The sequence below is a fragment of the Vulpes lagopus genome, chromosome 7, assembly GCF_018345385.1.
Source record: "Vulpes lagopus strain Blue_001 chromosome 7, ASM1834538v1, whole genome shotgun sequence".
In the NCBI taxonomy this organism is placed as follows: Eukaryota; Metazoa; Chordata; class Mammalia; order Carnivora; family Canidae; genus Vulpes; species Vulpes lagopus.
In genome coordinates, this window is record NC_054830.1 from 73,241,859 (window position 1) to 73,256,201 (window position 14,343).

Consider the following 14,343-nt stretch of genomic DNA (forward strand, 5'->3'; position numbering starts at 1 on the left):
CTGACAAAAGCAAGCAACAAATCACTTTTTATTTTTCTGTTACTCTACTTGTTTAGAATCATATGGATGATTGCAACCTACTACAAACAGTAAAGGCCAGTGCCCTCTTTTGAGATATATTTGTTCATTTCAATGCTTTTGCAGCAACTGCTTCCATGGTGGCTTTCCTAGGTTTGTTATTTCTTAAATCATCTTTTACTATCTCAGAGTCTGCTGGACTTCAAGTTGTAACAGGTTAAAAGCATGACTAGGCAAAATCAATCATTGTCTTTTTTGCTGTATTCTGCTCTTCCATCAAGTGCCTAGTTCTTTTCCTAAAACCTTCTGCCCCTCATTTTATACATTAAAATAAGTCCTATAATCATTTCAAGGTACCTATTTTGATACATGGAAATAATTTCATTCCATTTTTGTTTGTTAAATTATTCATAGGATTGCCAACTTCAGAAAGTAACACAAAGCTATTTCTCTAACTCTAAGCTTAAAATCTAAGTTGTTGGTATGAAGGAAATTGTATATTAAACTTAAATACACTTTATTTCACTTTCTCTTTCAGATATTGCAAAGGCTTAATTTCAAGAATAAATCAAGGAACAAAGTTTCTTATTCTGTTTTCCATACCCCACCCCCACATACTGGCATTGTCACAGAACCTGTTTATTTTATTACCATCTTGAGAGCTTCATTCTCAAATTCCAGCAGCTCCTTATCCTCCTGTTTTACTTTTCTTTAGGTCCCATACATGTATCATCATTTACCAAATCTCTGATTCTGTATCTTCCAAGCCTGTTACCTGAATGGTGAAAAACTTTTTCCCTCAACTTTCTAATTCTTTAATGCCTGAAACATAACTAGAGATGACTTTTCATTTTTAAAGATGTTATTATTATTATTATTATTTTTATTTGAAAAAGAGTGAGTGAGCATGCAAGAAAGTACAACTAGGGGGAGGGCAAAGAAAGAAGGAGAAGTAGGCTCCCCACTGAGAAGCACACCTTCCCCCTCTCCCCTACCCCCCTTGTACAGGGCTTGATTCAGGTCTGGGATCATGACCTGATCCAAAGGCAGAGGCTTAACTGACTGATCCACCCAGAATCCCTGAGATGGCTTTTTTTTTTTTCCCCTAAAAACAATTTTGTTTATGTGAAAACAAGGGCAATGAATATTAATAAATATTGATAACTTGAGTTCATACAAGTATAGTAGTCTTGTCTGTGTTAACTTGGCTAAGCTGGTGTCAACTTGACTAAGTTGGTACTACTTCTGTTTATGGTTCCATTGTGATTGCTTTGAACTATATTAACTTGGCTCAGCTGAAACTAAATTTCTGAGAATACCTACTCTGATTCTATGTTAACATTAGTTAAAAAAAAAAGAAGAAGAAGAAGAAATGAAAAACAAGGAAAATCATGAGATCTGGGATGTGTTAAGTGAAGCAGCAGGCACTATTCTTCAAATATGTCATTGTTGGAGGCAGAGTGAGATACCCAAGCAGCTTCCAGCTTATCCTTGTTCTTATCTACCACACATCAATCTATTCTTCCCAATTTTTGGCCATGATGGCCAATAGCAATCCAAAGACCAAATATTTGACTTTGAAATTATGGAAGCTTTCACCATGACAAGGCAACAATTGCCAATAAAAAGCAAGTACTGGAGTGAACACAAAGTTGCTGCAAGAGTGAAAATAATGGTATAAGTGAACATAAAAGATACAAAGGGTTTAATCTATTACTTTTAATTGCATTGAAGAACTTGAGGAAATAAGAAAGCTCAGGCTTTTAATTCTGTACTCAGATTTTGGTAAGGATCCACAACTCTTTAATAACTGCCCTGAAAGAAACCGTTGTCTCCTATAACCACAGGACTAACTTTCTCAAAACTGAAACCACAAACTCTAATTCTATACATCACTGCATTATTCCACAAAATATATTCACAATCTTGCAGAATCTAATGTTAAACTTAAGGCTTTGATTGGGAAGGAAGTCTTGAAACTTGTTATGTAATCATTTGGGCAATTTTCAGGAAAGCTGAGGATTTTGAAGACTTGCATCATTTGACCGTCCTTTGACAGTGCAACCCTTTCTCTACATCAGAGATAAGCCTCTCCCTGAAAAAAGAACCTGTGATGACTTCCACTAAGGGTTGCTGACCCTCCTAATTTGTACTACTCATATCACTTCTCTTTGCTTCTAAGCTGGAAAAAAAAAAGTGACTAGTTTTATTTAGTGGTAAAAAGTTAAGCCAGGGATCCCTGGGTGGCGCAGCAGTTTAGCGCCTGCCTTTGGCCCAGGGCGCGATCCTGGAGACTCAGGATCGAATCCCACGTCGAGCTCCTGGTGCATGGAGCCTGCTTCTCCCTCTGCCTGTGTCTCTGCCTCTCTCTCTCTCTCTCTCTCTGTGTGTGACTATCATAAATAAATAAAAATTAAAAAAAAAAGTTAAGCCACACTGATACTTACAGAAATGTGGAAATGAATAATAAACCTAATGGAATTGAGTATTTGGGTAAGAAGATTCAGCAGAAGCTTGAAAGGGCCAACTGGATTCAGTAAGACTACCTATTTATTTGTCTATCTGCCATCTGATATAGAGAAATGAACAATTAAGAAACACAAATTTCTGATGGAATCTAGAAAATACAGTTTCATGTAAAGACCTGCTGGGTTTGAAACTGTTTTCATATAGGTTTCAAAATAAGAAATGGCCTGAGAGAAAAGATCAACTTCAAGGCTCTGTCAGTAAAAGATAGTCTAGGAGTTAATATCCCAAGGGTGTGGCTGTAATACTCTTTCATAAGACCTCTGGAAGATTTATGATGCTGCCTTATCAACGCTCTCTCAACTAGACACAAAGATTTCAATGAGCATTCTTCTTAGAGCCATTCTTCTAGAGGGTTTCTAAAAATCTTTTAGAGTATTCTCACCACCTTTACTCTCAGTCCAAGGGACAAAGAGACTTGTCTGAGAGAGATTTGTAAGTATGGCTTCTGTCTAATGGAGTGGATTGTAATTTGATACACAGAAAGTCTGCAAAGATTTCAAAGAAGTTACACAGTTTCAGAAGAATACAGTTCAAAATGCAAAGAGATCTTGGAATCTCCAGGTTTCTACAAGAGGAATCAGGCTGGGAAAACTAAGGCAATATAAAAAATGGACCATTTTTCATGGAAAATGGAAGAGTTAAGAGCCCAGTAAGCAGAACCAAGGAGTAGAAATAGAGCCTAATGAGTGGAGCAAGAGCAATTTTCAACTCATACCTGGCTGGATTTTAGCTTTGCTATGGCCAGAAGCTGCTATGTGCCTCCCATCTTGACATACCCCCCCTCTTTTGTTGTTATTTGTTTGTTCAGTTCTCCTGAACCTGTTTCACAATGTTATCCTTTTTTTTTTATATAATGTTATCCTATGTGTGGTACAGATAACTTGTCGTTTTTAGTTCATCGGTTTTCAGAATAAAAGAATCTCAAAAAACCACATCTATACCCTGATCTCATTTAAATGAAGATATATTAAGCCTTAAAATTGGGCCTGATGCCACAGTAGGATAAGGCTTTTAGAACTCTTGGGTGTAAGTGTATTTTTATGTGAGAAGAGTATTATTCTTTTGGGGCCAGAAGGTCAACCGTGGTTGCTAATTTCCAAAGTTAGCTTTCAATAACCAATAGAATATAATAGAATTGGCATTGTGTAATTTCCAATCCTCGCCTTTAAGAGGACTGACAATTTCTGCTTCTTCTCCCTTGGAACTCTTGCTTTTACCTGATCTTCCAAGTAGAAAGTATAACTACTCTGCTGGAGAGAACATGTGTAGAGACCTATGTAAAAGCTATGTGGAAAGGATAGGCACTGAATATATGATCATGAAGAAAGACTCAATAATTCCAGCATCTTAGCTGAGCCTCAAGAAGAACCCAGCACCAGCTGAGGCCTTCATTCAACTTCACAAAAGATATCAACTGAGACCACCAAAAGAACTTCCAAGCTGAACCCATCAAACAAGAGAACAGATAATGCTATAAGTGTTAATCCACTAAGTTTAAGTGCAGTTATACAATAGGTAACTGTGTCTTTTTACCTGAGATAAATAGAAACTTCTGTGTTTATATTTTACTTCTGAGAATACATCAACACTCTTCCTGACTCTAACTTATCCTACATAATAGATAACATTTCCTTCGTTGTGGTAGAAGTTTTTAGGATTAAAGTGAAATTCAGACATGAATAATGCCTCTTATCTCCACCACGGGGTATGCTGAGCCTTTGAGATTCATGAAAAAACAGTTCATTAGGTTAGAGATTTGCTCTGAGATCATCACCCTGAGGTATTGATGTGTAAAAGGGTAATGTTAAGGTTGTGTGGCTTCTTGAACATAAAGAGCTTTTGTATTTTTTCCCCATCAAAAACTATTTCTTTAGCATACATTTTAAAAGTGAGAACAACTAGGAATATTCAAAGTTTTTTATTAATCTAGTTTCAAAATTTTCTCCAAATATTAATCATTAATATTAAACACTAAAACAGGGATGGCAAAGATGTATCATTTTGTTTCTTTTTTACCCCCACATAATAGACATTGTTATCTAACCATGGTATTATTTTCCATTGATCTCAGATATGACTGTAGAAACCTTTACAACACATTTTCAAAGCAACCACTATTAGTAAATTGGATTCAGCATTGTAAAATAAAACAAATTTGCCATACTTATAATAAAGGTATTTCTACTGATATCAGAAAAAAGAAAATTATGTATGTTTCAACAGTATTATTTCATACTGTTCTTGAAATTCCATTAAACACAACAGTGTAAAAATTATTAAAAGAAAAAGGGAATACTAAAAAATCAAAACTTAGAAACAATATGATTATACATTGTGTACTCCAATATGTTATTTGAGAAAGAATGAAATTTGGGCAGGAATTCTAATTAGAAGGCACTAAATCTTTATTTATAATATTTAGATATCAATGGTTTCCTATATTCACCTAATAAAAAGAAGTATATAAAAATGATTTCCATATGTAAAAATATTAGCAGGAAATTGATAAGAACCAAGGAAGAAAAATTTTAAATTTCATTCTGACATATAGAAGAATGAAATGAAGTAAAAGCCTACTAAATAGTTAGATGAAAAGAGAAGTATCACAAAAACAATAATACTTCCAAATCAATTTGTTATATTAATGTGATTACCATAAAATAATAATGACAATTATTTTTGGTACCTAAAACATAATCTAAATTATTTTCTGGGATCATCATGAATTCTTAGTGTTTTAACAAGTTACGTAAACTAAAATGATGCAATACAGATGCAATAATAGGCAGAGAAAAGAGCAGAATAGAAAACTGAAAACAAACCCAAAGATAAGGAATATAGCAGTTCATATTTACAGGGAAAGTTTGGGCTATTTAACAGTATAGGGATAACCAATTAAGTATTAGAAAAATAAAGTTATATTTATACTGGTCTTACACACAAAAACAATGTCATTTGAAATCTATGTAAAACAAAGCATCACAAAAAGTGGGAATTTTTTTTTTCATATGGGAAAATACATAGGTGATCTTAAGGTGATTTCAACCTTTTATACATGAAAGCAGAGAAAAACATTTAGATATTTTATTTCTGAAATAAGCACATTTTGTTAAGTCTATTCAGCTCTCAACAACTCTCCTTTCTTTTGTAAGTGCCTTTCTGTGGTGTGTTCACAGAGATGGGAACCTAGCCACGATGTTTAATCATGATGTCTTTTGTTGTTGTTGCTCTCTGTTTCTAGAATAGCACTTGGCCAATACAGGTATTTGATGGATATTTGCTAATTAATGCCTGACTAAGGAGGACTGTGCGTACTACCTCTGCCAGGAATCTAGGAATTCAACTTGTCAGGCACCTGGGTGGCTCAGTCAGTTTAAGTATAATTTTTGGCTCAGGTCACGATCCTGGGATCCTGGGATGGAGCCTCATATTAGGCTCCTTGATCAGCAGGAAGCCTGCTTCTCTATGTCCCTCTGTCTGCTGCTCCCCCTGATTGTGCTCTCTCTTCCTGTCAAGTAAATAAATAAGTAAATAACATCTTCAAAAAGAAAAAAAAAAAAAAAAAAGAAAAGAAATTCAATGCAGAGCATGTAAAGAAAATGATGAGAAGATGTCATATACTTCTCTGAAAACACGAGGCACTTCATCCTCAGAGGTAAAGAAAATGCAGAGAGAAAATTCAGAGCCTAGAGGTTTAATATCCAAAAATGGAGAAATTACCAAAAAAAAAAAAAAAACCTGTTGTGCATTCATACAACACATAACTGTGCATTAAAAAAAAAAAAAAAACACATTCTTAAAGCATACTTAAGAACAAAATGGAAAAGTGCACTATATAAAAGCTAAGGACAAAAGACTAAAGTAACTTTTTTTGACAGCAAATAAAATCTTTTATTTTTATATCATTATTAATCTACTAGATAACAGTTCAAAATAGTAATAGTAACAATGTACTGATTACAGAATAAGTGAGATGAATGACAACAATTCTATAAAGGATAGGAGGGAATAATGGAGAATATTGTTATAAAATAACTGCACTACAGTGAAATAATAGTGTTAATTGAAATGAATTTTTAAATGAATCAATTAGTAATTCCAAATTTTAGTCTTATCATCCTGAAACAGTTTTCATAAAACTGCATAGAAGAATGTGCTATTTTAAACTATAAAGTGTGCTCTCAATTTAAGTTATTTTTATTAATTGACATCGTAATATACATAGTTAGCTTTTAGATTCATTTTTTAGAACATTTATTACCATCTTCACTCATTCTTCATCCCCCACCCCCCTCCCCCACACACATCCTGATCCTTGCCTCTGGCAACTATCAATCTTTTTTGTTATCTTTAAGCCTTTTTTTTTTTTTTTTTAAAGATTTCATTTACTTGTTTGATAGAGAGTGAGTGGGGAGAGGCAGAAGAGGAGAGAGTGAGAATCTGAAAAAGACTCTGCTCTGAGCACAGAGCTCATTGAGGGGTTCAATTTTACAAGCATGAGATCACAACCTGAGCTGAAACCAAGAGTTGGCTGCTTAACTGAGCCACCCAGGTGCCCCACCTTGGTTTTTGTTTGTTTAGTTTTGTTTTTAGAGTCCATATATAAAAGAGATCACATAGTATTTGTCTTTCTCTGATTTATGTCATTTATCATAATGCCCTTGAGGTCTAGCCATGTTGTTGCAAATGGCAAGATTTAATTGCTTTTCATGGCTAAATAGTATTCTTTTGTATGTACATACCAAATTTCTTTATTTATCTATTAATGGACATTTAGGTTCCTTCCAAATCTTGGCTATTGTAAATAGTGCTGCAATGAACATAGGGTGCATAGATCTTTTCAAATTAGTGGTTTCATTTTCTTCAGATAGAGCCAGACTCTTTTTTTTATAAATTTAATTTATTTATTCATGAAAGACACAGAGAGATAGAGAGACACAGAGACATGGAGGGAGAAGCAGGCTCCCTGCAAGGAGCCCGATGTGGGACTCGATCCCGGGATTCTAGGATCATGCCCTGAGCGGAAGGCAGATACTCAACCACTGAGTCACCCAGGCGTCCCCTCATTTTCTTCAGATAAAAACCCAGGAGTGGAATTGATGAATCACATGATAGTTCTATTTTTAATTTTTTGAGGAACTACCATAGAATTTTCCATGATGGCTTTACTAACAGTGTATGAAAGTTCCCTTTTCTCTACATCCTCACTGACACTTATTTTTTGTCTTTTTGATAATAGCTATTCTAACAGGTGTGAAGTGATATCTCATTCGGGTTTTGATTTGCATTCCCTTGATGATTAATGATGTTCAGTATCTTTTCATGTACTTGCTGGCTATATATCTTCTTTGGGAAAATGTCTATTCAGGTCTTCTATTTTTAAACAGATTGTTGTGGGTTTCTTTTTTTTTTTTTTTGCTATTGAGTTTTATGTGTTTTATGTATTTTGGATATTAACCTCTTATCAGATACATGATTTACAAGTATTTTCTTCCATTCTGTATTTGTCTTTTCATTTTGTTGATGGTTTCCAACTGTTTATTTTTTTCCAACGGTTTATTTTTATGATTGATTTAATACATGGGAGAACAGTAAAAGCCCTAGTATATAATTCAGTCAGATACGATCTTTGTTCGGATAACTGAAAAAGTCACTTATAATTGGAAATATAAACTTTATTTTTTATTTTTTTTAAGATTTTATTTATTTACTCATGAGAGACACAGATAGAGAGAGGAGAGAGAGAGAGAGGCAGAAACACAGGTAGAGGGAGAAGCAGGTTCCATGCAGGGAGCCGGATGAGGAACTAGATCCCAGGTCTCCAGGATCAGGCCCTGGACTGAAGGCGGCGCTAAACCGCTGAGCCACTAGAGCTGCCCAAAATATAAACTTTAATTTTATGCACACACATGCATACACAGACATATACAAGTATATAACTGAACTCACATATTAATTCATTGATTAGGTATCTTGTCTTAAAAAAAAAAAATCCAAGCCTTCACTTAGAAAAAAATACTTGCCATAATTTAATGTAAGGTTTAGTTATTTTCTTTCAGACTACTGATTAGAATCCCATATAAGCTTACCTACCTAAAACTGTAATTAGGATACATCACCTATGGCACAGAATTTGGTGTTACTTTAAATTATAACATTAAATTAAAAGCTCTTGCAAAGTTACCTAAAAGAGGAATCACAGAGGAATTCTGTGCCTAAAAGAGGCACAGAATTTGGTGTTACTTTAAATTATAACATTAAATTAAAAGCTCTTGCAAAGTTACCTAAAAGAGGAATCAAAATTACCTAAAAGAGTTATCTGTTTTTTACAGATATTTTCCCTAATCATTTCCTAAAATTGATGCTATAGGATTTTTATTTATTTATTTAAAGATTTTATTTATTTATTCATGAGAGATACAGAGAGAGAGAGGGGCAGAGGGAGAAGCAGGCTCCATGCAGGGAGCCTGACGTGGGACTCAATCCCAGGTCTCCAGAATCACGCCCTGAGCTGAAGGCGGCACTAAACCGCTGAGCCATCCGGACTGCCCATTGCTATAGGATTTTTAAAACAAAGGTTTCCTAAAATACTTTATTGAGCTTTTATAGAAACTATTCCTTATTTTCACTGGTAGATCTTAGTTTTTTACATAATAGTTAATGAAACCATATACTTGTATTAACAAGTGCAATAAAAATAACCGCTACTCTGTAATCAAATGTAATTTTGCTATGCTTTTAACTCAACTGGTTAACAGAAGTGTCCAGGTTAGTGAAGAGTAGCCCACTAGCCATGAGTGTTCAGTGTTTAGCAAGGCAGAGAAATCTTTATGTGTAGTAACTGATGAAATTAGGTCACCTTTCCCTCAGTTAAGTGTGGATCTGTGAGGAAAACTACACACCGTGACACTATTTTCTGTTTATGGCCAAATGTACACTGTTTAGGTATGAAGGGTTTTAAATATGTGCAACACTAAGTTACTGCATAAAGTCTGTAGAGCACAAACAAGTTGCTTTATTACTCGTTTTTCAAAATTTTATACTGCAAGAATAATGTACATACAAAAAATGTCTAAAACGTAATTGCACAATGTCACAAATATTGTAAAGTGAAATCCAGATAACCATCACCTGGGTCAAGAAATACTAGCACATCTTACCAACCACAATGTCTCCCTTCTTTCAAAGGTAAAACTGCCCTGATTTTCATTATCATCATGTGTTTTCTTTACTTTTACTTTTTACAACTTTTTATGACTAGCTTTCTTTGATAAGTGACATTGTTTACTTTTGCTCGTTTTTTAAAAATCTATAAATATGGAATCTGTCCTCCTTTTTTTAAACTATATATATGTCAGATTTATCCAGATGGTTGCAGGTAGTGCTAGAGTTCTATCTTTTCTTGGTGTTCTCTCTAAAACATGTATATACTCAGTGATTATTATCCTCGTATTTGGGACTATGATCAAAACATGAAATAGAAATCCCCTTCAACATTTGGTTTGTCTGTCTCTTTATATGTTCAAATACATATAAAGAGACATACTAGTTAAATAAAATGAACTTTAAGATTCTGTGAATGTACTTAACCTCCTCATTTCAATTATTTATAGTTAAACTTTTAAAATTTAACTAAATTTTTTTGGTGTTCATAGCAACATATTAAGTCAATAAGTAACTGAAGAATAAAAAATCATATGGCTAATAGACAACTATTCAGTTATTTCAATGAGCAATGTAAGGTCTAGAAGGAAAAATAAAAAGCATTAATGTAACCATGGTATTAATGTTAACTCTCAGGTTTTGTCGATCAGGTGTGCTCATATATCCAACTATTTTGTTTTTATTTATTTATTTATTTATTTATGAGAGTCATACAGAGAGAGAGAGAGAGAGATAGGCAGAGGGAGAAGCAGGCTCCATGCACCGGGAGCCTGACGTGGGATTCGATCCCGGGTCTCCAGGATCGCGCCCTGGGCCAAAGGCAGGCGCTAAACCGCTGCGCCACCCAGGGATCCCTATCCAACTATTTTGAATATTTTACTTTCTCACTGTTTACAAACCAACACAATAAAAGCAAAAAAAATGTTTACTTTTTGTTTTTAACCTTAAGGTTAAAAATTCACCAATGTTAACTATAAATAAAATCATAATCCTAATTAATATTGGTAATATCTATAATATTTATAAATGTTTCTGATTTTTAATTATTTCACACATTAGAGGCTCTTTTGAAATATGCACCATTACTGAGAGTTATTTAATAAGGTCATTTGCTTAAAGATTTTATAAGCCAAGCTTAACTCTAACCTTTACTTAATTATAAAATATTTAAATGCTCTATCTTTATTGTTATGTCGAGCATACACAATTCTGAGTTTAAAATCCATCAAATTTCAATGTAGATAGCTGACACCTTAATTTATGTCAGAGATGAAATTAATATTAATAGAATCTACTGAGGATTTTTGTGCTAATGTACTCCTATCAATATTTATTAGTTACCTAAATAAAACAATTATTTCATTAATTGGCTACCTCTGTAGCAGATAGCAACTAATTTCATCTATTGACTCAAGTTATCCAAATAGAAAAAATATCTTAAAGTCTGTCTCTAAACTGCATCTCCACACTGTAAGTATTTCTTGATAACTTATTATATACTTGTTATGATGAAATTGGAAGTTCTTGAGCTTGGAGCTGGAGCAATTTAGCATATTCTCCCTGAATTCCACAATCAAAAATTGATATGAACCTAGAAAGTTAATTTCAAAAAATGCATTATAATTATTCTCTAAACTGCTTAATGAAGTGCAAAAGTGGCAGGTTTAGAGAATCTTTAATCTCAAAACTAGAGTACTTCAGAACTTTAGAATCACTTCACTTTCACCTCACTTATGGCTCTCATTTTCAAAAGTAGTTTAATAAGGTAGTCCCTGTATTTCTCAGGAAGATGAAACAGTTGCTTAATCAGTTATTTTCAAAAAAGTGATTATAATTACCTCAGAATAAAATGCCTCCCCAGGAAGTAAATTTTGAAATGATTGCAGCTGAACACATTTTAAATTATTATTTTTACTAAATCTAAGAAACGGAACTTCTTTGGCACGGGTAAGTAACATAGCACTACTAGCTCTAAGTTGTAGTATTTTCCAAGTTAGAGTGTAATTTATCATTTTGTAAAACTAAGGTAAGGCGATTACGATTACCTATTGCTACACTGCACAAATACATATTTGCTCCCAAAATAGAAGTACTAGAGGAATTTACACAAATTATTTGAACTTAAGACAAGAAGAAAATTCGTGAAGAAATGACACACTTACATAAAAGTAAACTGGGAAATATTTATACCCAAGGTTAACATGAGTCAGACCTTCAGCCTTCTCTATATTGTTCAATTTTACAACAGATAATCTTTTCACTACCTGGTTGAAACTTATTTTTCTACATTTGTTGACACCCTTATTGTACATTCCATAAAACTTAAAATAAATTTATGTATACTGTACTTACCACCCACCATTCCTCAACTCCATGTTCATTTGTTACTTTATATATTCTCACACTGCACAATACAGTGCCATTTAAGGTGGCGTAAAATGCAGAAGACCCTATACTCCAACAGTTAAAAGACTATCAAACACTTGATATTAGTTCTATAAGTTATTAAGATAGAAACATGCTCGTGATGTTTTGCTAACTTAAAAACAGTGGTTAACATAGTCCAAGGAATCTGTTTACTATTATCCTAATTTGGAAATATGTTAGTGCATGTTAGGATATTTATAGAAATCCATCAAAATATACAGACACTAAAAGATTAGTAATTTTTGGGATAACATTTTATTTTTGTTTATAATTCTCTGTATTGTTGACTTGTTAACATATTTTGGTTTTAAAATAAGAAATAAAGCTAACTTAATTAAAAATTTCTTGGATATGTATTTTTAATTATTTTTGCTGAGATAGTCATCGAAACACTGTAAGTCCTGTCAAAAAAAGTTATTTTTATATAAATGAAAGTAATGTATAACATATGGTTTGCTAGGGCTTCAATTCCATTTGCTTTCAGAATTTATTAAAGAACGTATTTTACATTTTTTTTTTTGTGTGTGTATTTATTTATGATAGTCACAGAGAGAGAGAGAGAGACAGGCAGAGACACAGGCAGAGGGAGAAGCAGGCTCCATGCACCAGGAGCCCGACGTGGGATTCAATCCCGGGTCTCCAGGATCGCGCCCTGGGCCAAAGGCAGGCGCTAAACCGCTGCGCCATCCAGGGATCCCCAAAGAGTATATTTTAAATTTTGTATCTGTATTTGCATATCTTGTATAAAATATCTTCTTTCATTGTTTTGCTTTTTTATTCTGAATTATTTTCGTGTTTTCTCTCCATATAACTGATTGATTTCACTTGTCAATATTTTTCTCTCAAAGATAGGAAGTAAATTTCCTGCATTTAATTTTTTTAATTTGAATTTAGTGAACATACAGTATATATTAGTTTCAGATGTAGTGTTCAATAATTTATCAGTTGCATATAAACACCCAGTGCCGATCACATAGTGTGTCCTCCTTAATGCTCATTACCCAATTACCCTATCCCCCTCACCGACCTCTTCAGCAATTCTCACTGTTTGTTTCCTATAGTTACGAGTCTCATGGTTTTTCTCCTTTCTGATGACTTCCCATTGTTTCCCCTCCCTTCTCCTATGATCTTCTGCACTGTTTCCTATATTTCACATCATACTGAAACCATATGATAATTGTCTTTCTCTCTTTTTTTTTTTGATAATTGTCTTTCTCTATTTGACTTATTTTCAGTAAGCATAATTCCCTCCAGTTCCATCCTTGTCTATGTAATTTTTAAAAATAATTTTGCTATAATTTTCCTTTTTTTCTTGCATATATCTAGTTAATGGGACAAATCTTAGAGATGGATTCACTACCTCTGAAATGTTCTGCACATTATTTAAATTGGTTGCATTAAATATAATAAAATCAGAAAAGCCATACTTATTGAGCCAGAATTATGTTAATTAATATGTGCAAATTCTATAATAAATATACATTAAGTAAGCAAAATTTCTAACAGTAAACCTATAAAAAATTACAGCAAGGAGAGCCTTGAAGTATGTATGATTCACAGGAAATAATAGGAAACCATTATAATTGAGTAAAATTCTATAAGACATCTTCTGAAAAGCAAGCTGACAGAAAATTCGATTTTATGGTGAGAATTTACACATTATATATTTCCCTAGACAGCATTGTACTTTACCTGGATATTGTTTTTATGATAATCATTTATAAATAATTATTCATCTTTCATATATTTGGCCCAATATTTTTGTTTGTTCATCCCTTGATTCAAATTCTCAATAAATGCTGTTGAAATGTATGACCTATAATTTGAACTACAATTTTGACAAAGGCTTATGATTTATGACCTTTTATTTTTGCCTTCAATATAGGCTTTCATTTTGTTGGCACATTCTTAGGTATTTTGCAATTCTTTCTTACACAATTTCTTTCATCTTTCTTTCCCTTCCTGTTATCTGTACACATGTCATCTCATTCTGTTGTCCTCTTTAAGCTCTCTGCTTCTATTGGAGAGAAGTCATATTTTTTTGCATTCTATTGAGGATGAAAGCAGCTTCATGGAATCTTCTACTTGATGCTACAGTGCATAAGCTTTAGAAGTATGCTTTTGCATTAAGACTTCAAGGTATTTTTCATTTCCCATTGTTGCAGTTCTTAATGGCTTATTTTTATTTTCTATTTCTTTTCTTTT